Below are 26,147 nucleotides of genomic sequence, written 5' to 3'. Positions count from 1 at the left end.
CACAGTCAGCTTTAAAATGGTGTGTGCGACCGACTCAGGCGCACGAGATACGAAGCGAAGAAACCGCGACGGACACCACGAACTGTCACTTGGGGCGTGATTGTGGAGAGGAACAAAAAAACCCCGATCCCATAGCTTCGATCTGGGCGATCCGGGTTCAGGAAGGAAGCAGCAGCACCGCAGCGCGACCTAACAGAAGGTAAAAATTAAGCTTTGCCTCCGTGCCGCCCGGAAAGAGACTGCTGGATTGACGGTGGAGAAGGCACGTTTCCTCGAAACACCAAAGAATCAAAAAGGTTGGATAAAAAAAACCCCGTTTTAGATCAACTTTATCAAAACGGAACTGTTGACAAATTCGGTTAAAACGACGAGCCTTCAGTTCGATGCTTAACGGAAACAATTTCCGGCGGATGATAGCTATCAATAACTATTTTATGTTACTTTTAGTTCGATTTTATAGTTTCCAGTTTAAAAATATTCGTATGAAAAACATTTATTACTTGTAGGGTAACGGTACCAATAGTGGCGCCTTAAGGAAATCATGGGATATCCGATAAATTCTTAAGAAATCCAGCATATTAGTACAACTTGATTCTTCTTCTTCTTCTTCTTCTTGGCGTAACGACCTCTTGGTCATGCCTGCCCGTTAAGGGCTTACGAGACTTGTTTCCCTGTTGTACGTGGGTAGTCAGTCCTCTCGTACAGGGGAGGGTCCGGTCTCGGTTGGGATTCGAACCCACGCCGTCGAGGTGGTACAACTTGATTAGAAAACATTAATTTTGGAGCCTTAATTAATTATGGAATGGGAAGGTTTATCTTTTGAACAAAGATAAGAACATTTCATAGAAAAATAAATATCTCTATTGTATTTGTTTCGTCTTAGAGTTGGAATTTTGTTCTACAACCACTGTTAGTACTAGCACCACTATATGACCACATACCCTATGTGTCCACATGTTGTTCATAAAATAACCACAAATACTGGATGATCTATAATGTATAAATCATTTGAAGTGAAATACATAAAAAATAGATAGTCCGTCTGTTTCGGCGCAACACATTTGTACAATAATAACGAAAAATAGATGATGGGGATAAAAACCAGCCGCTGTTTCGTTTTTTTGTTCACAAAACACCAATCCATCTACAGTTACAACAAGCTACAAGAACACTTTTGCGGAAAACAGCATGTTCCCTTTGTGAACCAGAAATAAAACACCAACATACAAAGTCTACAAAAATACGACCATTTCTACCACAAACAAATGCCATGTTCGGTAAATCATTTGTCGTGTATCGAGAAATCAACGGGAAACAAATATTCCACCTCCGCATCTGGGTAGGTGAACCTTACCCTTAGATTTATGCTCCAAAATCCTTCCCAGGAATAGAGCACCTCATTCGAAGCAAGCACCCACGCACTCGAGATGGGGACAATATTGATAAAGCCGCGATTATGTGTTCGGGGAGCGTTCGGGCGCTCTTTGATTCACACACGTTACAACGGACTCTATAGTAACTCTATATAGTTGCCTGTCATGCCTGCCTTTGAAATACCAAACGCCTTCCGTGGTAACGTTTTCTGAAGCGCGCGTGCTGCAGTTTGTCATAAATGCAAATTTAATTCCACTCCCTTAATCCCCGATGCGCATACAATTGGATCGCGTGGCAACGTAACCAATGCAACACACACTATATAGTCCTGATTGCATCTTTGCGCGAACGCAGTTTGCGGAGTTGGCAACCGACAAACGGGCCACCCAAGAGCGAGGCTTCCACGAGTCCTGGATTGAGGAGATCCAGCGTGCGTTGCAAGGATTTCCCCGAATGCCAAACGATGGCATTGACAAGCCCATTCCGTACGTGTCAACAGGATGTTTTCGACAACGGCGAATTATTTGCTGCCGCACGCTGGAATTCGAATAAAGTTGTAAGCATCGTACGTAGAACAAACTGCGCGGATCCCCAAGACAATCGAGATACCTATCCCGGAGAATGCAATACCTCGATGAAGTTCCAATTCACTCACATTCCCCCTGAAAACCGATGCTCCCGGCCCGGAACCGGACTTGAACGAACTTTCTTTGGCCTTTTACCTTCGCCATGAAACAAAAAATTTAAACCCCCGCAGGTCTCACGATGCTCAACCCCAGCATCAAGTAAAGGGGCTGCTACGAGGTTAACGGGTGAACACGGTCAGAAGCGTCGGCGCCACATTACACATTAATGGCAAATACGTACGAGCTTTCGGGGAGCGAAATTTGGTGCATGGTAGCACACGGGTTCCGTGGGTCAGCCTTTCCCGGGAGTCCTCACATCGGCGAAAGACTGCCGGAAGGTATCCGACATCGAAAACCTCACGAATCTGCGATTTGGTTCCACACGACACGCTAACATACACACACACATTTCTACCGTTTCGATGCATCGAATCGATCGAGCGATCTCTGCGACCGCTTTCGACTGGCGATAGACAATTTCTCCCAGTAGTGCCCGAGGCGTTCTTTCCCTCGTTTTCACGAGTGAACCTTCGCCGGCAAACGGACCGCACCCTGGAACTCCAACATCGGAAGCCCAAGAAAGTGAAGATGTGAAGACGATAAGCATCAGCTGGTGGAAGTGGAAGTGGTGTGTGCTGCCTGCCTGATTAAATCCCTCATTCGGTTTCATTTCATTACTGCCATTTTGCAAACGAGCCTCAGATACCCGAGAGGCCCGGAACTATCGGTGGAATCAACCGACAACTGTTCTCATAATAAAAACGTCCTTCTCCAACGTTTGGAAGGCTGATTGTGCGTCGTTCGATACCCTACTCCAGTTCACCAAATCACGTCCCATCGTTCGAGTCAAATTAAATCACCATTAGTTCCGTTCCCGTGGGAGGTTCGGAAAGGCTTTCCCGCGCGTAGTTACGGACGCATAAACCACAATCATCAATCCGATAAATCCATTTTATGACAAGCAATAGCAGGCGGTTTTTGTGACATTAGCTCGCCGAAAAAACAGGACGGGGGTAACCACATACAACCGTTTTTCTTCAACGGTGAAAGTGAAACCGCTCGGAAGTCGTCCAGCAATCTAGAGAGACTCCCTTCATGACATAGGCCGAACTAACCGCGCCTGGTCAAACGGTGATGTAACATGATATTTTTATTCTTACGCCCTTCGTTTTCCAACTTCTTTTTCTCTCTCTCCAACTCCTCCGAAAGCCGATCAGAGCACTCTCGGTCCCGTGGAGGACCGTTTAAGGGTGCGAAGATGGCAAAACCATCGCTTTACATCATTCAATTTTCTTATCTTGGCGAAACCAAGCGCTTGGCGCGGAACCGGGACCCCACAGGCAGATAACAAACAAGGGAACCGCTATGGTGAATGGTGGCGGTGGTCGAGAAATGTACATGAACGTTGCCCGTTCCTACTGTTGACCTAGTTATCCACCTTCTTGAGCACTCTCCCCGGTGTAGCTCCGGAGAACGAACTCCATAACCACAAAACCGGAGCAAATGGTTCGAACAGCTGGCAGGCTGGCAGGGACGCCAATTTCACCGCACAGGCTCCTGCTGGGAAATTTGACACTTCGGAAAACCGACGCCTTCGGTCAGCCCAGCTGCCGGCCCATCGGCAACACCACCATCGCCATATTTCTCGCAAGGCCTCGATGATCGTACGAGAACGCTCCACAGCAGCAAACACACGCTTTCAGTGTTTGATTCATGGCAACAATCTCGTAAATAGATTTTTGACGCTTTATTATCGCTGATCCTCTTAGCCGAGGCTAACAAATGACCATCCCGAGTGGTTGGAAGCAATAGAGCACTTCACTTCTCTCTGCCAATCGAGCCACCCTCAGGCTGTCTGTGTGCCCGCACACGAATGTCACGTCCATTAAGCAAACGGTCGCAGCAGCGGGTCAGCCCTCAAATTGGTCGGAAAGAATTTGTTGTGTCACGGCCCGGTTGACCGGTGGCTGTGATTCTTCCGGTTTTTCCACCAGGGGAAACAAAATAGAAACCGAAAACTGGGACACAACAGATAACGGCAGGATGACCGCCAGACGCGAACCCTACCGAGCAGGATACGACGACCGTTCGGTTCTCGTTTTCGGCTCGGACCACCCTTGGCGACGTTCGCAGCCGCCGTTGTTTGGCCTAAATTGACAAATGGATTCCAATGCGTCCATTTCCTTATGGGTAGGATTTCCCATTCTTGTTTTCTTCCTGCTGGAGTTCGTCCTAATTGAGAGGAATTCGGAATAGGGCCACACATTAAAGCCATCGAGATATATTTAAGATTGGGAAACATACTAAACCATACAGTTCCACAGAAGACTTATGTTCTACCTTTAAGTAATTAAAGTAGCTTTTTGTACACAATTCTCAGAATTGTTATTCCCTAACAACTTTAGGAACAAGTCACATTTTGGAAACTGTTCAATGATTAATCGGATCTAAAAACGATGTTCCCTGCAGCTAGCTGTGTGTCGCCATGAGTTCTTGCCGTAGAGTTTAAAGCACCTCCAATTTATCACCAGTACAAAGGCAATACACTACACGCTTTGCCACTCTGACCGCACACCTCTGACCTCACTCAGAAGTAACGCGTCACCATCCGATGAGCTTCGCTTCCTTCCGCACCGAGGGTTGCATCGGAGGTCCATAAAGTGCGTAATTAATCGCCGTGTTCCTTACTTTCCTCTACGTTTCGTGAATCTTCCACGATGCATTCGAACGACCTTTGGATATCTACCTCATCGTCGATAAAGATTCTTTTCCTGCTTTGGCACAAAACGCACAGCTAAGCCAAGGGCAGACAGGGAAGCCACACAAAAGGACTAGACAAAACCAGAGACCGTCCGTTCCGATCCGGTCGTTGAAGATCATGTGGATTATTTTAGGAGTAGTCTCCAAAAATCCGTCCCTCGGAGGAAAAAACAACAACCGCACGCTGCCTCGAGTGGTGGCTGGGGGAGCGGGGGTAAAGAAGCATTGGATGCTGGGAGCGGTTACAAATGTTGCCGTAATTTATTTTAATAGTTTATGTTCTACATTAATAATTGTTTCCATACACATTTTTCGGTCGGCGATGTTGTTGTTGTTGGTCGAGCAAAACCAGGAAAGCAAGCGAAAAGCCCCCAAGTAATGACTTCCATACAGTGGCTTAGCCCGGCGATGTGGCGTTCTGTACGCTACCAACCCTGGCGAACCCGGAGAACCCTGGAGCACCCGACAGAACCGGGAGGAAATAACATTACCGTACTTAATCCCTACCGAAACCGACCTTTCTCCAACCTCCGGCAAGAACCTTTCGAAGTCGGAGTCGGTCCCCGGATATGTTGTAGGATTTTTCGGGATAGACTATAGAGAGGGGATGACTTAAACTAGTCCCGACTCGACTCGGAGCTCGGCATCTCGGAACGGTGCAGCAACCGGAGACGATTGAAGGATGAAATCTGAGCGAAGGATGCTCGGGGAAAATATTAAAAAGATTTATCACGATCAACAAGCACAACGTACGGCTCGGCAGAGGAGGCCGTTGCAACCGAACCGAAGGCAGATTTAGAAGGTTCTCCACTCTACCGTTCCACTCGGGCTAAAGTAACAAAGAAACTCAACGCAACCGGCCGGTCCGCCGGAGGAACAACAACATCTGATACGATCCGGTGCCGAGGCGGATTAAAGGCCGTCCCAGGAGTTGCAAACACAACTTCAACGAGGGAAAACCACCGCTTTATTGATCGAGAACGGAGAGTTCATCGACGTCATGCACCGGCGAGTTTTTTGCACAACACAAGGTAGTGATGTTCCTTTCGTTGCCACCGGAGATATGATCACAAAAGTTGGTCTGTGCTTTATCCAGGATACTTGGCGGCAAAGGTAAAGAGGAACGTATATTATGTCTTACGCAGCTAACTCCGAACGCCTACAAGGTGCCTCAAAGGAGCCAATAAAATAGAGACAACGAACTTTCGCTGCTGTAAAAACGAAAACCGTGCTAGTATCGCCCATTTCTCTCAACCTTAAGGCACATCCTGAACTCATCGCACATTAAGTTTGCTTCCAGCCGCAAACGTCGCAAACGTCGCAACTTGGGTAAAATTGAATCCAATCTAAAATGGCACGAATCGCATCACGGACCGGGCGGTTCGCCGGCAAGCCTAGACAACCCGTAGAGCATATTAATTGTTGCATCGGTTCAGAAGACACGGTTCGGCCGAAGCCGCAAGAGGTGAAATGTGAAAGAACTGTGCACCGGATGAAGGTGCCGTATCGAAGCATGAATCTTTGCAGGAGATAGCAATAAAAGAGTCGATAAAATCCGGCCTGCAGCACGGTCGGAGCGCGTTCGATTGTGATAATCTTCCCGGCCGACATAGTCACGAGGCACCGAGAGGAGGTGCATTGAAGTTCTAGACCACCGCAAAACCACCGGGCCCGTTTGTTTGCAGGAGCGCCGATCACGTTTCGATAAATGGGCGATTTATTAACGGATTTAAAATATCGTGACAGTTGAACACCAGCTAGTCTCAACATAATTTCCTCAGCATGGACGAAATGAGAATCATTTATGCATAAATTTTATATCATTTTGGACATTAAAGTAAAGCTATATAAAATGCGAAGTAAAGCTATATAAATGCTCGCACAAATGTAGCAAAAAGGTATTATCGTTGCCATAGGAGTATCCCGGTGGACGGTTGAAAGGGTCTTAGATAAGGAAAAGGTTGGATAACCATTCTCAGAGGATGGGCACTCGTGGTCAGTTTTTACTCGGGCGGTTATTGCATCAGATCACATAAAATCGTCTACACAGGAACCGTGGTCCACAGTGAAATTTTAAAAAAAGTATGTCCTTTGTTGGATAAAAGAACACTGTGGTTAGCTGCAAAAAAGTCGTATTTAAAAAAATGGAGCTCCGTACCATACCTCCAAACGCACTCCAAACTGGTTGCAGGAACGTCTTATGTATTGGTCGAAGGATACTCGGCTGCCATCCTGGATACCGGGTTGCTCAATATTGCGCTTTATGAAGGTCAAGGCTTACTCTAAACGCCAACCAAGTATGACAAGCCTCAGGAAACATTGATCAATTTTTGGAGAGTAATGTATCCAAGTTACAGTTTTAGAACGTGCAGTGCATTCCGAAAGTGTATGGAGGCCACAAATGGCAACTCAATCGAAGAGTTACTTGCTTAAAAACATTGACAAACATTTTCCTTTAGAATTTATTTTAAAAAACTACAACTTAAAATTTTTGAGGATATTTTAATTTATTTCAATGCTAAATGGTGCAAACATTATCACGCATACGGTTTAGTCAATTTTATGAAAATTGTTCAAGTTATTCCACCTGAAGGAAAAAATAAATTTCCATTTAAATCATAAACATTATGTGAAGCGACCGACAAGATAGGGGGAAAATCGTTGTTGTGGAAAATTCGTTGACGAAACACCTGCACGTACTTTTCTAGTTCTAGACAACCCATCAACAAAAACCCCCCTCGCAAGCCCCTTACACACATATCCTTTCTATTAAAGGATATACAAACACACGCACACGATGGATTCAATTTAATGCTAATTTTATTCACCAGAAACACCTTGCACAATATTTCACACATCAAAATCAGACCAACACCAACCCGACCTGACGAGCTGGAGCATTCCAGTTTTTCCAACAAAGCTCCGCCGGGAAAACAAAACAACCCGTCAGACGAATCACAATATACACCCAACGGGACTGGATCGCCAAAGCGAACCGGATCGACTAACTGTCATGGTGATGTGCGTTGACTACATTTCCGGAAAAAGTTGCCGGAACACGCTGTAGGTGTGCGTGTGTATGTGGGTGGATTTTCGTGCACAAAAGAGGAAGCATAATCAAATCACCCCTTTTTCCGGTAAATCTCCTCCGCGCTCATGGTTTCACGATGAGGAGTCCTCCCTCCCTTCCCGGAGAACAGAATCCACATCAAAGCACCCGGACCCGCAACTCTTTTCCCTAGCGCGCGGAGGTTTTCCACGGTGCACGGAGGAAATGATAACCGAAACCTCGGTCGATATGTCTGCGTTTATTATTTTTCTCCATCGTGGAGGTGGGTGAAAAGCGGGGCGGGAAGCAAAAAAAAACTCCACCGAACGCGAGACAAACTAAAGGATGCTGAATTTTCCGACCCACGACGCATTCATCGGGGTTCGGGAAACAAAAACACCGAACCGAACCGAGCAACGGGGGCCGCGGGATAAACAAACCAGAAAAACGCGAACACTTTTGGAAAAACATTCTGGGAAAGGTTGCAGCTTTCCCGCTTGCATCAAACCCTCCGCCCTGCCCCCGCCAGGATGGGACTTGCCGAGGGAAATGTAAACGCAATTACTCAATCTCGTAAAATGGTAACACTTTTCACGTACATTTCTTTTTTTAAATATTTTGTTTGTTGGTTTAGTTTTCTTCAACTCTCTTGCGCGGATGCTGCCGGGTGGATTTTCCCGCGTATCGTACCGGTCGGGTCGGTGGCGTCCGGATTTGGGGGGAAAACTGGCAAATACAGTTGATGAGGGTTGCCCTTCCCATTTGTCAAAGCCGTTGTTAGCAAAGTCAAAGTTGCAGCCCGGGAAAGCGATAAGCGATGGATGGAAAGTGGAGTCGGAAAACTGTTTCCGAACGGAAGCACGGTGGGTGTGTTTTTGCCTTCCGTTAAAAACGAATGCAATGCATTGCAACACATCCTTGCTGCACAGAATCAACACTAGCACTACTATTATCATCATCATCACCATCATTATGATGATCATCCCGTACCATCGAGACGCTTTTCATATCGTCTCACATCCAAACGGCACATCTTACCCTCGTGGGAAAAACAACGTACGCTTCACCAAAATGCCACTGCAGACGTAATCGTTATGTGTGTATGACTGTGTGTCTGTGTTTGCGAAACGTCTGTGATTTTCCCCGGTCCAACCGAGTATGTAGGTAGTACCGCTTTGCTACGGTTTCCGATCCCGTAAAGTGCCGTATGGTTTTAAGCAGTTTAAATATGAGCACCAAAAGCAACAGGACCGACCGCTGAAAGGGGTTTTTACAGTCAACAATATTGCCTGCCGGCACGATAAAACAGCAAACATTAAATACTGTATCCTATTGGCTTGCCACAGTCACACTCACACACACACACACATAAGAGAGGCGCTAGGCGTCTTCATCATCATTTTTCGTCAACACACACGAAAGGACAAAAAATGAAAACAGATTTTGTCTGCCGAAGTTTTCTTCGAAATTGCTTGGAGCCCAGAAGAGTTGCATGCTTCAGGAATATTAGAAGATCCATAAAAGCACTTTGTTTTGTATAAAATATGAGTTTGAATTTAAAAACGAATTTCCAAGAAACACTATATTCGGGACATTCAAAAGTTTTATCCATTATGAAATATTTCCAACCGGTTGTAATTTGATTTTCTTACAGCATGCATAAAAGGAAACTCCCATCTTCTGGGTTTCCACCTCTCGTTTCTAGAATCCTAAACGAAGTAAAAAAAGGATACAGCTTCGGGACAACGCTTCGTTCGATCGTGTTAGAGAAAACCCAACCTTCGCGCGAGTCTTGCTCGTTTAATGTAGGGAAAACTGTTCGAGAACGCGTTTGCTAAACGTATCGTGTCGTACTTGCGGCGCTCATTTTCTCTAGAATCAGTTCCGGTAGCTTTTCTTTTCTCCTACTCCAGTTGTTTTTTTTTTTCTTTTGCTTGAGAAAGCCAAACACACCCACTCCGGGGAGGCCGGGTGCAGCCGCCGACGCAGCGACGTTCCCATTATGCCATTGCCCCTGTCACGGAAGGCAAACAGACCGGATGACGACGGAGCACCGTCAAATTTCACTCCATACGAACGTTCGGTGCTATCGAACGTAAAACACGTCGTTGCTCTTCCGAAGACCGCCCTGAAGGAGTTGGCGTTCTTTCTTTCGACATCCCGACATGCGTTACACGGACGACAAGGCAAGGACCAAACCTCGCGAGCGTTAGGATGAGAAAAGTTTTGAGGTCAATGCATCAACCCGTTGCGAACGAAACCAACGCCCCGAAGCGATTCCGAGGAGGTTTCGTTCGTTCGCCCACCGTTTTGATCCGGCGTAATGATTGTATGTGGAAAGTGGTGAAAATTGTAATTTCACTCACAACAAACCAACGGCGTCTCGTTGCAGATGATTGTCGAACGTATCTGGGAGTTTTCTTGTTCATTCAAAAATAAGAAATAAAGTGAAAAAGCATACCTTCTTTTGGGTGAAGGAAAATCCGGTGGCAGAACCTCAAACCATCATTTCTTTCCCGCACCGAACACGCCTTCCCAGCCCCCCCCCCCCCCCCAAAGGAGGAAAGCCCTCGACGGGCGCGCCTGCTAAGCTGTCGATAAGAAGCAATTTTCTCTACCATAAACGACGAATGGAAAATGGGGTAAAGAGAGTGAAATGCTGGTAGAGCGATGCCCACAACAATTGCGCCGGGGAAAATGTCAAGCCGGAAATCAACCGTACAGCGTACAGCGACGTACGCCGTCGTCTGGAACGCGTCGGTTGGAACCGCAACCCATACTCAGCTTGAGCACATCCTTGGCGGTGGTCGAAAAGGACGGATTAGGGCCAACAACAAGGCAAACCGACCAAATGGCTCCACCAGCGTTTCCATTGTGTCCAAGCAGAGACGGGCGTAGGGATAAGTTTAAACTAGCCCGGAGTAAATAAGCCTTCCCGGGCTGAAGAGAAACAGAGTTGTACCTCGAAGGACATCCTTGGGTCCAGTTTGAGTGTTGGGAAAATAATTTATTTCACTCACGCATCCCCGTGGAACCGCATGGCCTCTACCAAGCCCTGAAGTGTGTGTGTGTACCTTGACACGTACAACAGTTGCTGCTGTCGAGCCTGCTACAAAAGTAGCTGGAAAACTGAATTTACTACCTCGAGTGTTGCAAACTAGAACCGTTCTCTTGTCGTGCCGCGAAGGACCAAAACGGTGGCTAAACAGCGGGAAAAACGGAGCATGAAAAGCCGTACTACAGCACAGTGCTGCCATTTCGGTAGTGCTAGGATGAAAACTACAGCACACAGGCGCTGCGGAAAAGTTGGGTCGTGTAATGGGCGAGTAAAAAGTAGAATGAGAAAGAAAAAAATATGTATACGACTAAAGAAAGCGGAATTCCGTCTGACAGACACGGAGACCGGGCCCGGGTGTCATGCTGGTGCGCCCGTGGACCGCCGGAAGTGCCCAGTGCCGCTGGCGGAAATGGCAAACCGGTAGCACCAGCCACCGAGGGGCGCGCGAATTTTCCCCACCGGAATCGAATAGTTTCCGCCCGGTTCGTTTAATTTTCGCGTGCTATTTTTGCTCGCCTTTTTGACTTTTATTTGAGTGGCGCCAACCTCGCCGTGTCCCCCAAACCAAGTCGCTAGGGATTCTTTTGCACCGGGAAGGATTTCCCCACCCCCATCCTACCACCTTTTTGATCCTTCTGCTGGATTCTGAGTTTTATATTTTTGTTCCCGTACTGCCAGTTTCCCCGCAAAAGACAAACGGAAAGAATGCGTTCAACGGTTTCAAACACGGTGGGGAGGAATGGGGCGTGGTGGTTGGAGAAAGTGTGCAAATTATTCTTGATCTTTATTTCGCTCGCCCCGGGAAAAAGGTGGAAAATGGCTGGCATCGTACGAACGGGCAGCAATGGGGAGAAAGCATCGTCGTCTCGCAGCGAACCGGAAGATTCATTCAGCTGCGAAAACGGTATGGTAATTTGATATGATGCAGCGCGCGAGAAAAACGTTCCCAGCGCGCGGTTTGATGGGCAAATTAATTCCTTTACATTCACACCCCTTTTATACGTTGGTGGGAGAGGGGTTTGAAGATCCTTAAAATGCTTAAACAGGTAAGAAGCGTTGGGGAAATTAGAGAAAAACTTTAAAAGTCAATCAACGAAATGAAAACTGGTTGATTTGCTAGTCCCTAAAAAGTAAAGGATACAGTTTCTGTTAGCCCCTTCACAGTCTCAGTGTTTTTTGAGATTTTTTGTGATTTAGATCAGTACTGTGTTACATTTTGTTCAATTTCATCGATTAGTATCGCATAAATGAGTTAAAATGTACAAACATGTAATGACATGTTGAATCAACTCAACACAACATAGAATCAACGTCACACAACGAAAATGGAAACAAAACAGGCGACAAAAACTGCCCGAGCAAAACTATGAAATACTTAAACAATATCAACTCGGTTTGTGTTTATAATACTTAACAACCGCTTTCCACCACTTTGAGAAGTTAAGTTGAAGAAGTTACCTGTAAAGAAAAATAGAAAAAAACAACATGTTAGAGAAACCGATAAACAACTGCAAAGCAATAGCAATCAACAAGCAGACCATAAATGTTTCAAAAGATAGCACAATTTGGGGAAAGAGATCAATTCTGACATCATGTCTCGTGACATGATGCTTCACCGGATCATAAAACACAACCCTCATGATCCTTCGTCATCAAACGGTTGGTCAACCAACTTCCATCAAATACTGCCGTTTGTTTGCAACTCGATCAGCTTCCCAGTGTTCGCCATTTGACAAACCAAACGGACCTCAAACAATCCTTGTTTTGAATAACTATCATTAACCTGAAAATATATAACCACAAACAATATCCGGCACCGGGTCGGATGAAAGGACGATGTTTGGCCCTTTTTGGTTTTCGGTCACCGCAAGGAAGTTTACCCCCCCGATCGTTTGTACCTTCCATTTTCGTATCTCTCTCTCTCTCTTTCTACCCCTCAAAGGAAAGATAAATTCATCATCATCTTCATGTCGGTTTTCCCGGAGGCCTTGCGAATGGGAATGGTCCATGTGAGCGTACCCTTCCTTCCGGCATCCGTTCGTAGTGACGAGCAATTAGGCTAATAGATATTTAGATTTCCTTCGGTGGAATCTTAACAATTCTGTGCTTTCCTGTTTTCCCTCCCACACTCCGCGTTCGGCAGGTGGGTTGGGAGGAAAACTTCCTTCCAGGATGATTGTTCCCGGTGTATTGACAGCTTTGATAGCATTTGCGTTTGCGGTCGACTGCAGCTCCGTTTGCCCCTCGAAGCCATTAGCAACACATAAAATGACATGTGCCTACACACATACACCTTCGCCATTGGAAAATAGAGAAAATTCATCCTTTGATGTGTGGCACGGTTGATCACAACCACCGGGTCTCACGTTTCCGGCATTCGTCCTCCTTTTGCAACGAGTGCGGAAAACGGTATTCTGTCGCCGGAAAATTCATCATTTTACATCCTTCCTTCCAGGGAAAATGTTTCACTCTAATGTTCACCAATCGGAAATCGGATGCGCGGGTTTAGGAACTATAAATCATGCTTCTATTATTTTCCAGCAATACAAATGCGCCGGGAAATGGGGAGACAGACTGGTTAATTATTATTGAATTGCATTTTCCGACAAACCACAACTATCAATTCTGTCCAAACGAGGGACAGGAGTTCGGAAGGGCCTCGGGAGGAAACGACTCGCACACACCGTTGTAAAAGAAAACGACAACATAGTTTCCCGAGAGGAAACACGCTCCGGTTGCACCAACGGAAGCGAATATCCGCAATCTGCATAATTCACCCGGTGGTGAAGAGGAAAGGGAAAATCCTAATCCGAAGCCGTACGCCAACTCCCCGGAGGGAAAACACCTTCAAAGGCGCGCAAACGGAACGAAGTTTGTGTTAATTTGTGTAGAGATAAGCGCAAAACGCAACAACAAACAGATCGGGCGAGATGTTGTGCACGCTTTCATCTCGTCGCACACAAACACAGGCGGCCGGTGCACTGACGAGTGCATTCTATATTTAATTAGTAATCATACACGAATAATCTAAGCGCTTGCTTCGTATGCACTGGAAGACTGGGGGAAATCCGTCCGTCGGCCTGGGTGGCGTTGGAACGTATCGTCTTCCATTAATCTTGCGACGTAAACGTGCTTCCTGGAAGTTGCATCAACCGCACGCGTTGCACCCGAGCGATGCACCTAATTAAATTAAAGCACAACAGATAGAAAAGCGACAACTATCATCTTCCGAAGATTTGCAATAACTCGACGTGCGACGTGCGTTTTATTTTTGAGAGTGTCGGTTCGCTAAAGACCGAAATCAACACTCCTTTCAAACTGTCACCGCAACTTTTTCGGACAAACATTGTCCGCAAATAATTTGGCTATTAATGGTTTAAAATCTGACTTTAAATTTGCAAACCACTTCGCCACCGTCCGAGCTTATCCGAGGGGAAAATTTACCCAACAAACCAGCCACCTTCCTTCCGCCGCAAACATCGAAGAAAACCCATTATAGCCAAGTGAATATTTGATAAGCTCTCACCTTTCCCACCAGAAAAGGCGAACCGGCGACCTAAGTAAAGGATTCCTCCAACGGCTCGGGGTTCGGCGGGTCAGGAAGTGGTAAAAAGAACTATCTCCTCTTCCAGCCACCGACACGGAAAAGCGACAAAATGGAGTGTTCAAGCGTGAGGAGCTCATGAAAAAGGACCACCTCGTCGGACAAAGGCATTGCGAATGGCAGTAAAACCTCGCACCGAAGTAAAACTTTCGAGTGAACTTTTTAAACTATGACCGTATGGTCGAGCGGCAACGTGGCCGATCATCCCCAAATCTGGGCTGCCAAAACGGAAAAGGTGGTGAGGGATTTTCTTCCGGTGTTGTTACTCGAGAAAAGTTCGTACAAAATGGGTGGACTCCGTACAGTTTTGTAACGATGCGCAGGAATGCTGAAGATGAGGATCTGCTGATACCTGGCAGATATTTTAAGGCGGAAAATGTTGAAAAATTGTTAGCCACAATTATATTTACTGTATGTGAAGAATAGAATTTATTACCTAAACTATCATCTTTATTCTTTACCTTACAACTACAAATAATATAATTAAAGATGAATAAAAAATGTTTGTCTCTTTCCCTTTTGAATAATTTGTTGAGATTAATGATAGAAAAGTAAATTTACTCGTACATTGACGTCGATACCACGCTTCCTTCCAACGGTACGGGCAAACACAACCAGCAAAGGTCGTCATTAAAGTTTATGCTCGCCGTTGTTTACCCGAAAATCAATCGATCAATACGCAATTAATATCAATTTTCTCAGCATTACCACCGGCCGCCGGTCGGGCTCTAATGACATGCGTGTTATTTGCATTGTTCATCGCGAAAATTCCTCCCAACGGGGTTCAATTTCCCGTGCTCTTCTTGTGCCATGTTGACGCACAGCCCGTTTCCATGGCCAAACAACCGTCCGGGAAGTGGACGGTCGATCGAAGCAGCCGACCCAGCCAGGCAACGGCAGTTTAATGAAGTAGAGAAATCACATTAGCCAGGACAAAACGAGCGAGCCGTTCGGTCGTTCGTCCAGCGCCAGGCAACAACCGGTAGGAAACTGTAGCGCAACCGCCCCGACGGCCACCAAAAACCGGGAGCAACAACCGCGTGGCACAAATTATCCGCCGACGGGAAAAGGAAGTCCCGGAAGGAAGCACCCGTCGGCGGCGGAAAGAGAGAGCGGGGTGCCGCAATAACGCTTAATAAACAAACAATAATAGCACAATTTTATGGACCCATCCACAGCGCGCCATCGAAGTGTCCTTTACGTTGCGGCGACGCCGGATTGTCCATGGCACAGCGTGACGCGCGCCGGTTCATTATCGCACGAATCACCCGGGCGCGCTTTTATGCTGCATTTTCGCGCACGCCCGTTTTCCACGACTCCCAACCCTTGGCGCGGACGGATTTTATGATGCTTGCAGAATACGCACACCTGGAAAAATTTTTCATCGAGGAGGATTTGCGACGCGCACCGTGCGATTTTCATCCCAACCACGCTACCTGTTTGTGTGTAAAAAAAAAAAAGGAAAATCCGTCCGATATGGGACCGAAGGAGGTGAGGGCCGGGGATGATAATAGAAATTCAATACATATAATTATTTGCTAATTTGCATATTTATCCCGGATTATCACAGCACAGCAGGGGGAATGTTTCCGTCGCACAAACACAAAGGACGCGGCTTTTCCGAGCATCGATTCCGGCGACTCCAAATGGCAACTGTGTAACGGAACGCACCCATCCCAAATTCGGCCAGCTTTCCGCCACCAATGTTTACCGGTTAATTGTCGATCGTGTCTGTAAAACACGGCCAAAACCATGGACGATTTGGCAGTACGCGTTTGCATTCGGGGAAAATATTCATGTTATTATTATTCAAATGCAAATACGCCAACCACCAGCGTTCGTTCGTTCTCGCTGCAGTATTGTTTTGCAAGGATTAGGTGCTAAATGAAGCGCGGTCCAGCATTCATATCGGGCCCACCAGACGACGGTTGGGTGCTTAGATTCACCCTTCGGTTGAAGTTTATTAAATTCAAATTTCATTTAATTTTCCTCCCTCCTAAAAGGTTCAAAAGGCGATAAAAACGCGCAACCCCGAACACTAAATGCAATGCGAAATTGTGTATTCATTTAGAATATCGGCAACCTCTGCTTTTCCTCCCCCACTAGGGGGAGGTGTAGCAGATTTTCCCAAAATGTTTTTGGTGGAAAATGTCCTGCTTCACATACACGCACACACGTACAAACAAATCGGGGTATAGTGTGAAAAGCGCGAGGAAGGATTCTAAATTCTAGGAAAATCCAATACACAAAATGCATAACACCACATTTTCAAGCGCGCAAACAAACTCGTTTTAATTTCGTTTGCTGGTGTGTTCTACTTTTTGCTAAGGTTTAGGAACCTTTCTGCACTAATGAGTGCATTTGTGACGAGCTGCAGAAAATTCAAGTGAATGCTGAATTTCCCCCCATTTGCACGTGCGTGCGGTGAAAAGTTTCGGGAAATTTAAGCACCTGTTTTGCTGGTAATTTTCGTTCCACTTCCCGTTCGCTCTGAAATTGTGTACGCGCACCCATTTTCCGTCCAAACTACGTTGACCTGCAGCAAAATGCAGCTATGCACGCGGGGCCATCTATCTTCGGGATGCGGATTTGCAAGTCGGCCGATTCGGAAGCTCACGGACGATGTTCCACACCCACACCAAACAGAGGTTTGGCCGTGCGGTTGCGTTGTGCGCCAGAATTGATTTATTGCCCCCCGATAGCCTCTGACGCGATGCGTCCGGAGTGCGGGCTAATAAACAGCAATTCACCGGAGCTGACGGGGGGAACCTGAAATAAATGCCTGCCTTACTTGGCACGGCGAAACGAGAGAAATGATCGGTCCAATTCCGGGAGTCTCGGGGCCACAAACGGCCCACGTAAATAATCACCACCGGCCGGCGGAAAGAAAGTGTCATCCGAGATGGAAGCAACTCATCATCATCATCATCATCAGCATCACCAACGTCCTCGTCGCCCTTTTGCTCGATGTCATGACACTATGGTGCGAAAGTTGGAGTACACGGTCACGGGGCAAACTCCAGGAATCTCGTCACACAACCAACTACAGTTGAGCTCCTTCCGTTCGTAGCTGGTAATAATGATACGATGAAACCGTCACCGAGACCGAAGAGCTCAGACGTTGATCCGCTGGATGTTGGGTAGTTCCGAATTAACCCCTATCCCAGATTGTAGCCCCGTTTGGCCTCCACCAATTCATCTAGGCTAGAATTAATCAATTAGTCCAGCGGTGATGGTGCAATCATTTGTCGCGTACTGTAATGTGGACGGTCCCGAGCGGAGAACTTGATGAATTGGTTTTTATTGCTTTGCTTGGAATCCTCGCATCCGCATGCGGCCATTGCGCCATCGTTCCGGAGATCCGACGAGCTAAGCCAGCGCACAGATGAGTACGATATGCCAACCGTGCAAGCCTCGGCTTGTGTGACCTCCTCCACACAAGTTTGCAGACGTTGCCCGTCGAACTGAAACATGTGTTTTCCGTGCACACTTCGCCGGTAGTAAAGGATCATCACGACCGGGCCCGACAAGCGCCAAAATGGGCGCCTACAAAACTTGCCCCCGACGACACTCGACGACAATGTCGTACGACGTTCGGCCCGGTCTATACGGGGCGGTCCGGAATCGGAACGACACATTCGTCCGCGCCGGCCAAACCCAACGCGAACCAACTCACAAAAAAACGGTGAAACACTTCTTTATGGCACAACCTGCTCCTGATCCGGAAGGGTATGTGAGGATTGAGGAAAACAACAACAAAAAAGCGGCGATTGGGGAAAACATTCTACACGAAATTTCAAACCATACCTCAGGGATGGCAAATCATTAGCGACCGTCAATAAGTTCTTGTAGTGTTTACGAAATAAAGAATAAAATTAGTTGCGTAGTACTTTGTACGGAGAATATCAAGAATATCAAATCAAGATTAAAGTTACTTGATATTTGTTACTTTAACACGACGACGGCCAAGCGGTTTTAGCACACTCTTTTAGTACAATATTTTTTAAAAAAATGTTTATAACATTTATTAAACCGATCGTTTTCGAACGCCAAGCAAAGACATAGCATCCCGAAGAACTTGTTTTTAATATTACTATAGTTTTTATGTTGCATTTTCATTTAAAAGTAATTTCATTGCAGTGTATGTGTTAAAAGCCTAAAAGACAACTGTACTCAGCCTAATGACATTAAAGCAATATTCACACAGGTTAAGAATAAACCTAAGTTTTTACATTTTTAAGACAACCTAGATTACGAAAATGTTAATTAAGTTGTAAATAGTGAAAACCTCAGCTAAGCATTTGTTCAAAAATCTGTTTCAAACAAAACGAACTCAAAACAATTCTGGGAAATCCCTTAGGAAACATCGATTATACAGTCATTAACAAAAAAATAATATTTATTTTACAACACCAGACAAGTTCGCCAACTCTTCCTTACGCTGTTCAGCGTACGGCATAAACGTACGTGGAAAAAGGAACGCACAAAAAGTGACCAACTTGGTAGGACCCCGAAAATGCTGCACGTTTCCTTGGAGGCTTTTTTTTAACCAGCCCGGCACGATGAACAACGGGGCACGATAGAATACCCTTCCCCACCTCCCCCTCCATCCCTGGTTTTCCCAACCTTATCCTTGAGGCCACTCCTTGTCCAAGAAGAGCGCCGTCCATAAATCGCGTTCGCTTCTGCGCGCCAAATCGAAAGGACCGTCCGAAACCGCGCGCGATCGAGCCCATCGTGGGTTTCCTCATTTGGTCGATTGTGCCAACAGCCAAAAAAACATACACACAACCAGGCGAACCCCAGATATTCCCCCAGAGGATGGCGTCGAAGGACATTTTCCGGGCCGGACAACTTTTACAACGCCTTTTTCACGTGTGACATGTACGTAAACAAAACAACATGCTCCGATGAAAACGCGATTCGGCGTGGGGAAGCGGAGCGAGCGAAGGGGGGAGAAGGAAGCGGTCCAACAACGCTTCACACCCAGGACACATCGATGATTATCAGCGAAAGCCGTGCGCAACCCTGAATGGTCACCTACCCTCGTGACGTTAAACGTGTCGTAAGGATTCGCGGGTGGGATTCATTTACCGACACGATTCCCTTTCGTCCCCTCGTGGTGTTGGTGGTCGCTGGGTTTGGGATAGCATATGCGATTGTGGGTGATGTTTTCCACGGACCTGTCTCCACGGAATCCGATGTTGAAGGACCCCACTGGAACACACGCTGGCGCCACCTATATGGAATTTACACATCCACACCTCACCATCTAACTCTCCGAAGAAAGGACACTATAGAGAAAAACAACTTCCAACAACCGGGCACCCCCTTTCCCAACGTTTCCACCATCAATTGCTGGCGATGTAAAATTATTCAAATTGAATTGTTTTCTCCCTCTCTCGCCCTCGGAACACCACAGCGAAAGGACGTGACGCGGCGAACAAAAGCGAATGGCATTTTAACCGAGCGAAAGAACAACCAATTCAGTTATGCTAATCGATGCGCGCACGATGTCCGTCTGGCCCCCAATGCTGCCACATACATACATGCTGTCAGGCCCGCCGCACAGACAATTGCCCGGAGACGAATCAAGTGAGTCGCCCGGTTTTTGGCCCAACTCGTCAAATGTGGCAGAAAGCAGTTTGCTTAAACTAGCGATAACAAAGCAAAGGAGGAATATTTGAAACGATTTCATTTAGAAGCAGCATATGTAGAACAATATCCAAATATGTTGATTAAGATTGGAATAGACTTGTTTGATGTTTAACAATTTAAATACTAATCAAGGACGCGATTTGATGATTTTATACGTTTTTACAAACTACCTAGAACAGCAATAAAATCTCTGGCAGACAGCAAGAACATGAGCAGATTTTTAAACCTAATTTTAATGACTTTCGAAATGCAAATTGAATCTACAAGAACCAACAATTGAACTAAAGTGTGTACAGGAGGTGTGTCAACAGTCGGGTGTTGCCATAAAATCCACCAAATCCACTCCATCAGTTGCGGGAAGCATGGGGGAAGAACAAATCCGCCAACATAAACCGCGCACCCGCGTTCCCTCGCCCGGGAGGGATGGCCAGCCAACATGTCAATCGTTTACGTGTCACTTTTACATAATCAGCTACGCATGGCCACCGCAAAGGGGTGGCTGGATGTGCCCTGTCCACCAAGCAGGGCGGATCGTGTCGACGTTTGCGAAGCCCGATAAAAAGCTAATCAAATCGAAATCTAACACCTTTCTGCTAGATGCGATGGTATCGAATCGATTAACCTACGGGAAGTTCCAGTTCCCAGAATATCCCACGCCCAACCGTTTAGGGCAGGGGTCGGCATACATTTGCTGAAAAGGGCCAGATGATTAAAAGGTAACGGAAAGCGCGGGCCGAATACCTTAAATCATCGTTTCATGTTTTCAAAGTAGTATCCTTTTGATTGATGTTGAATTTTCAATAGTAAATTGTCTTAAAAAAGATTTAAAAGATAAAGTGTTTGAAACTTCATCGTTAAACTTTTTTAACCATTTTCATACTTATTTTCGATGAGTTTTGAATTTTTCTCAATGTATAACAGGAACACCTCGTTGAATAATTTTAACCTTCATATTTGGTAAGAAAACAAACCATACATCGTGAACAAATCCGTTAATAATTCAGATTGGTGTTTAGTATGAAGCACTACATACTTTTCTTACGGGCCGGATAAAACCAGTTGGCGGGCCGGACTTTGCCGACCCCTGGTTTAGGCTTTTGTGCGGATTATGCGTGGTGCGTCGCTTTTGCCGGAGAAAGGAAATGATCGAGCAGCGGTTTTGATAGCAACTACCATTAGCATTAGATGGTCTGGTCTATCCATTCCTTGTTGGAATGTGTTTTACTGTTTACTCAAGACTTTCAGCCAACTTCTTATCGGCGTAGTGTGTCCATGAGAATGATGATAATCGAAATTGACCACAGACAGCTCAAACAAGACACAGGGACAGCTTTCGACAAGGACGAGGACAAAAGTGAAGTACCTTCGCGATAATTGACACGGTTATCCTCGCGCCCGAGTCAGATGAAGCCAAGAAAATCTCCATTTAATGAAGTAAGCATAACCGAACCGTCAACGTCAACTACTTTCGAAGCGCCTGAAGAGGTCTCCTCCGCTTGGCTCGGTAAATGCTGCCGGACATCGTACCAGGCTGAAGTGGCTGCCCCCGGGGACACTTGTGGTTTCAATTTTCCATCCACTCCAAACACACAGCCACCATTGAAGGCGAAAGCGCTCCAAAGTGCGGATGGTTTTCGGTCTGAAGTGCTCAGGTTGGTTGTCACTTCAAACCGGTAATAACGTTATTAGGTGTCCGCTGCCATTCGCAATGTGTAAATCATACCACAAGCCGAAATTCGATTGTGCAATCAGCAACCTTTATCTTCTGCAAAGTTTTTTGTTTTATCATCACCGTGTTATCGATAAATCACTGCTAAGCCACTCGGTGAAGATAAGGCAAAACGGCACTGGCCGGGTTTGTGGAGAAAAGGGGTTAACCACACTCCATCGGATGGCATTGATTTTTGGAAGTTTGTATGTTTTCACAACGGCTTTCCCAAGCGGTCCGAAAGTCATAAACCCGAACCCCGAAAAAGGTCAAACCCTGCCAGGGGCACTAAATAAATATGTTACGGAGCGGGAATTATCATAAGAAAACACAAGGGACATGGATTATTTTCATTCCTAGCCACTCTCCTGCTGGCTGGCTAAATAAGTCCACACGACGACCACCCGACGCCCTCTTCCCCATGTTCCACCCAGTCTTCGCATAAATTAGCACCATGTCCACCACCCGAATATCGGGGGATGGGATCGGGCGTACGAAAAAGGGTATCAATGAAACACCACTTGACCAACATCAATCATCTGATTTGCATGCGAAATAAGACATCTGTGCGATGGCTCGAATGGTTGTCGTTTATAGACACGGCCACGACCAGAGTAATAATACGCCGATGCCACACACGAATCAAACCGAGAGCATCGTTGGGTATTGTTTGTTTGCGTGTCAGAGACAGAAAGATGTTTGTGTAGGGCTAATAAAAATATCGGACGAATGTAGTAACATGCTCCGTTTATGGCTATGTGCTATTTGATACAATAATGCAAGCACATAAAGTGATCTTCACAACTGACGTTCCCGTTTCCATAAAGAAGGATCGCGATTTTGGCAATCTGCCTATCGGTTTCGACCGAAGAAATCATCCGGCCAGTATCATGCCTCCCCGTCTACCTTTTGAACTCCTGTTCTGCGTAATTTATGTAGGAAATAAAAACAACTCATTACCAAGTAATTTAAACTGGCGTCCAATTTAAAATATAGATTGATAGCTTCAAATCATCCCCAAACACCTCAACACCTTACAAGAACCCATCTTCATCCGGTGGGGGGAAACGGTTGGGGTGACCTTATCAGACATCAAAACTCCGCCAAGCCACCGGGTTTACACGTTGTTGGCTTCGCGCAGGACCTTATATGTTGATAACTCGAGCCAGCCTCGCCGCTAATACCAACGGTAAACCACGGAGTTTGCTATGGTTTTCTAATCACACCGCGAATGGTGTATGTGTTACCCGACATCCGAAACCGATGGGAGCGTCACCGCGACCTCTGGTGGTACAGATTCATTCTCAAAATTCAGCTGAATGAAAGCGCCACAATCAGGCCGGAGGGAAGGAGCTGATGTCTGTGGGCCGTTTGGCAGCAGATTTTCAATCGTCTAAACTTCGCCACCGGATACCAGAAGACAGGCCCCGTTTGGTGTCCATTAAGCTAAAAATGCCGCAGTTTGTGTGCTGCTTTTGATTGCATGTTCTGGAAAGGAAGCGCAGTCCCAATTCGATGACCAATTTTTTGATCCGATCGAGTTAATGGGGCAAGGATCCGGTTTTTTTGGGACAATGTGGCGACAGTTTCACATGCGGGAGTATTATAATTTCGTCGATCGAACAACCAGTTTCGAAAGATTCAGCTCTTTTGTAATAGGCTTTAATGAAGAACCCGTCGACCGACGCGAGGTCTTAAACATTGGAATCAACTTTTTGTTTTTCGAAAGAAGAAATTAATTAGCCGAAACAAAACGCTGGCACTCACTGGGGCTCGACAAGCTGCCGGACAAGAAACTGTCAGAGTTGAGAAGCGACAAGCAAAAAAACTAAAACAACATCGTTAGAAGCCGATAAGAAATCTGCCATAGCGGATCTTCTTCCGTCATCGGCGGGTATCGCTGAGTCATACGTACAGCCGCGTGTACAAGGTTGTCCGTGCTCCTTGCCAATTCCCCCGCGCCCTCTGCCACGTCGTCGCTCTCTTGACCCGATCCGGATTGTCCCTTATCTCCGACACGCTACAGCGCAAACAGCTGGCCTACGGTCGTTTCGGGCTGCGTCTGACCGAGCCCAATTGCCGGCGGCTGGCCTGCATCCGCCATCGGGGTTAGAGGCACGATAATCCGCTCCCGGCGTGCGATGCAAATGACCCCACGCGCGACTCGTTAACACCGTTGCACCGAACGGCTTCCAAGTCTGTGTCTGAGTTAGCACCTTGTTCGCGCGGGATGTTCTAGCGATCCTCGTTAACATCGGAAGCCTCAATCCCTGGAGCATATGTTCTAGACTGAAGTGAATTGCAACACCCCAGACGACATCAGCTTTCCACATATTTCACCTGCTGGTAGAAAACGCGTTCCCGGAGCCACCAACATCATCGCGATGAGTTGTGTACGCGGGAACTACCGCGTTGGACATACAGTTTTGTACGCGTAAAAAACGGGACCCACGGTCAACCTTCCCGCGCCGTGGGAGATGAGACAAGGAAACGGACGACGGCAAGCAACAAATGGTTCCTTAGATGGAAACACAAACTGGTTCGTCCTCCTTCGCCTTTTGACGCCTGACGGAGGGGCGCACTTTCGAATTGTTTCGCTCTCGTCGTCCTCTCATTCGCAAGTCGCTGTCCACTTTGTGCTGCAGTGTACCTTACTCCTATCGATGGCCACCGACTCGCCAAAGAGATTGCGTTGTTTGCGTGACTTCACGCAAGAATCTTCCACGTAGGGTTTTTTTCTTGTTGTGCTCCACACGTTGTCGTACGTCTGAAGACGCTGTTCAAGAATCCACGACAATCGGGGCAATGTGTCCTTTTACGTGCCGGGACTTACCACTCCATATTCGATCGGGGTGTATATCCATTTTGGGATTTTGGGAACGGTTGACCACACTCTTCCCCAGATCCAGAGATCGCCCCCTGCCATCACTTCCTGCCATCTTCCCGGTCGGCCTAATAACGCGTGCAGAGAATTGGTACGCCACGGTGTCCCCTTTCACCGGGGGCCCATTTACGGACGCACCGAAACGTTGTGTGTCCTTCGCAAGCCCCGGGCTTCTGTTTCGCGCGCCACAATTCCAGCACTTGTTTGCCTCTCCAAGGCGAGACGGGGGGGGTGGGGGGTTCTCCAGACCGCGGCCGGCTGCACCGTTGGGCGGCCAATTTAAAGCGATCCGGGCGTCGATAAGCCGTGCCCCGGTGGTGTAAGCGATATTTAGCCGATCTCGTGCATGATTATCACCTGCGAACGTCGCCGGCGTGGTCCGAACATGGCTAATTACTTCATTTTACTGCCATTTGTTACCGATCTCGGCCGGCTCGGCCCTCGTGGTACCTTTTCCTGTTTCCACACACACACACACACACACACAGACGTGTGTGCAACTCGGCGTCGTGAACAGTACCGGTTCGTCGATCGACCACCCCTGCTCCAAAGGCCTCCTGCAGTCTCCTCCCTCCCATGGTGGGAAGGTTGAAGTAATGGTTTTTCAAACGGGTTCGTCGTCGGCTTGATCCGCGCGGTTGGCGCGTGAAGGCAAACATAATGCTCGTGAGGACGCGAGGCCTACCACCGTCTCGCCACCGCATCGAGAGCATAAGCTAGCCCGCACCCCGCAACAGAGAGATCCAATAATTGCCCCTCCAACACCCCCTGCTCCGGGGAGGGATGTGTCCCATTGATTCTTTGACGTGTCTTTGGGGCCATTTTTCATCGCCCTGGTACGTTTAAGGAGTTGATTTCATTTTTCTCCCATTTTGCACAATACTCGGCTTTGGCGCGCTGGTGCGGGACAGTTGAATAATCGGGTTGGTATGGTTATGGTAAGAAAGAGGAAAAAAAATTAAAGAAAAACCACAAATGAGGAAATATGATACGTTTCCCAAAAATGGTAGCACCAGATGTGTCTCCAAAGCTGCATGCCAAATGGTTTCTTCAGATCTCTGGTGGGGTCGTGCAAGGTCGGGTTATTATTAATGATTAGGCGTTTCGGGAAGGAGAATTCGAGTGGTAAGCTACGAAAAGCGTGTCACCGAAAAGATTGAATTGTGCAATTTTCAATCGAAGGAAATATGAAGTATGCCTTACTAAACCTTTGGTTTTAGTTTCTAGTTTTAGTTTTAGTAGAGTTTTCTCAGGATGGAATTACATTCCTTTTCATAATTTTTTACTAAAAAAAGATTTAATTTCAGAATTTATTCGATTTCGACGAAACATCGACAAACAGGAGCGACCCTTCGTAGGATAGTTTGTTGCATATTTTGTTTGAGTAAACAAAACCATAGTAGACTGTCCTTAGCTCTTAACGTTA

The 26,147-nt window shown here is 46.7% G+C and overlaps 1 protein-coding gene across 1 annotated transcript in view; it reads right to left on the bottom strand.

Annotated features, from left to right (window-relative positions):
* LOC131263842 (neogenin) overlaps positions 1-26,147 on the bottom strand; it is a 106,983-nt gene that overhangs the window by 80,048 nt on the left and 788 nt on the right. The window lies entirely within an intron of this gene.

This window comes from Anopheles coustani, chromosome 2 (assembly GCF_943734705.1).
Source record: "Anopheles coustani chromosome 2, idAnoCousDA_361_x.2, whole genome shotgun sequence".
Lineage (NCBI taxonomy): Eukaryota > Metazoa > Arthropoda > Insecta > Diptera > Culicidae > Anopheles > Anopheles coustani.
Note: the sequence above shows the minus strand (reverse complement) of the source record. Positions and strands in the feature narration are given on the sequence as shown.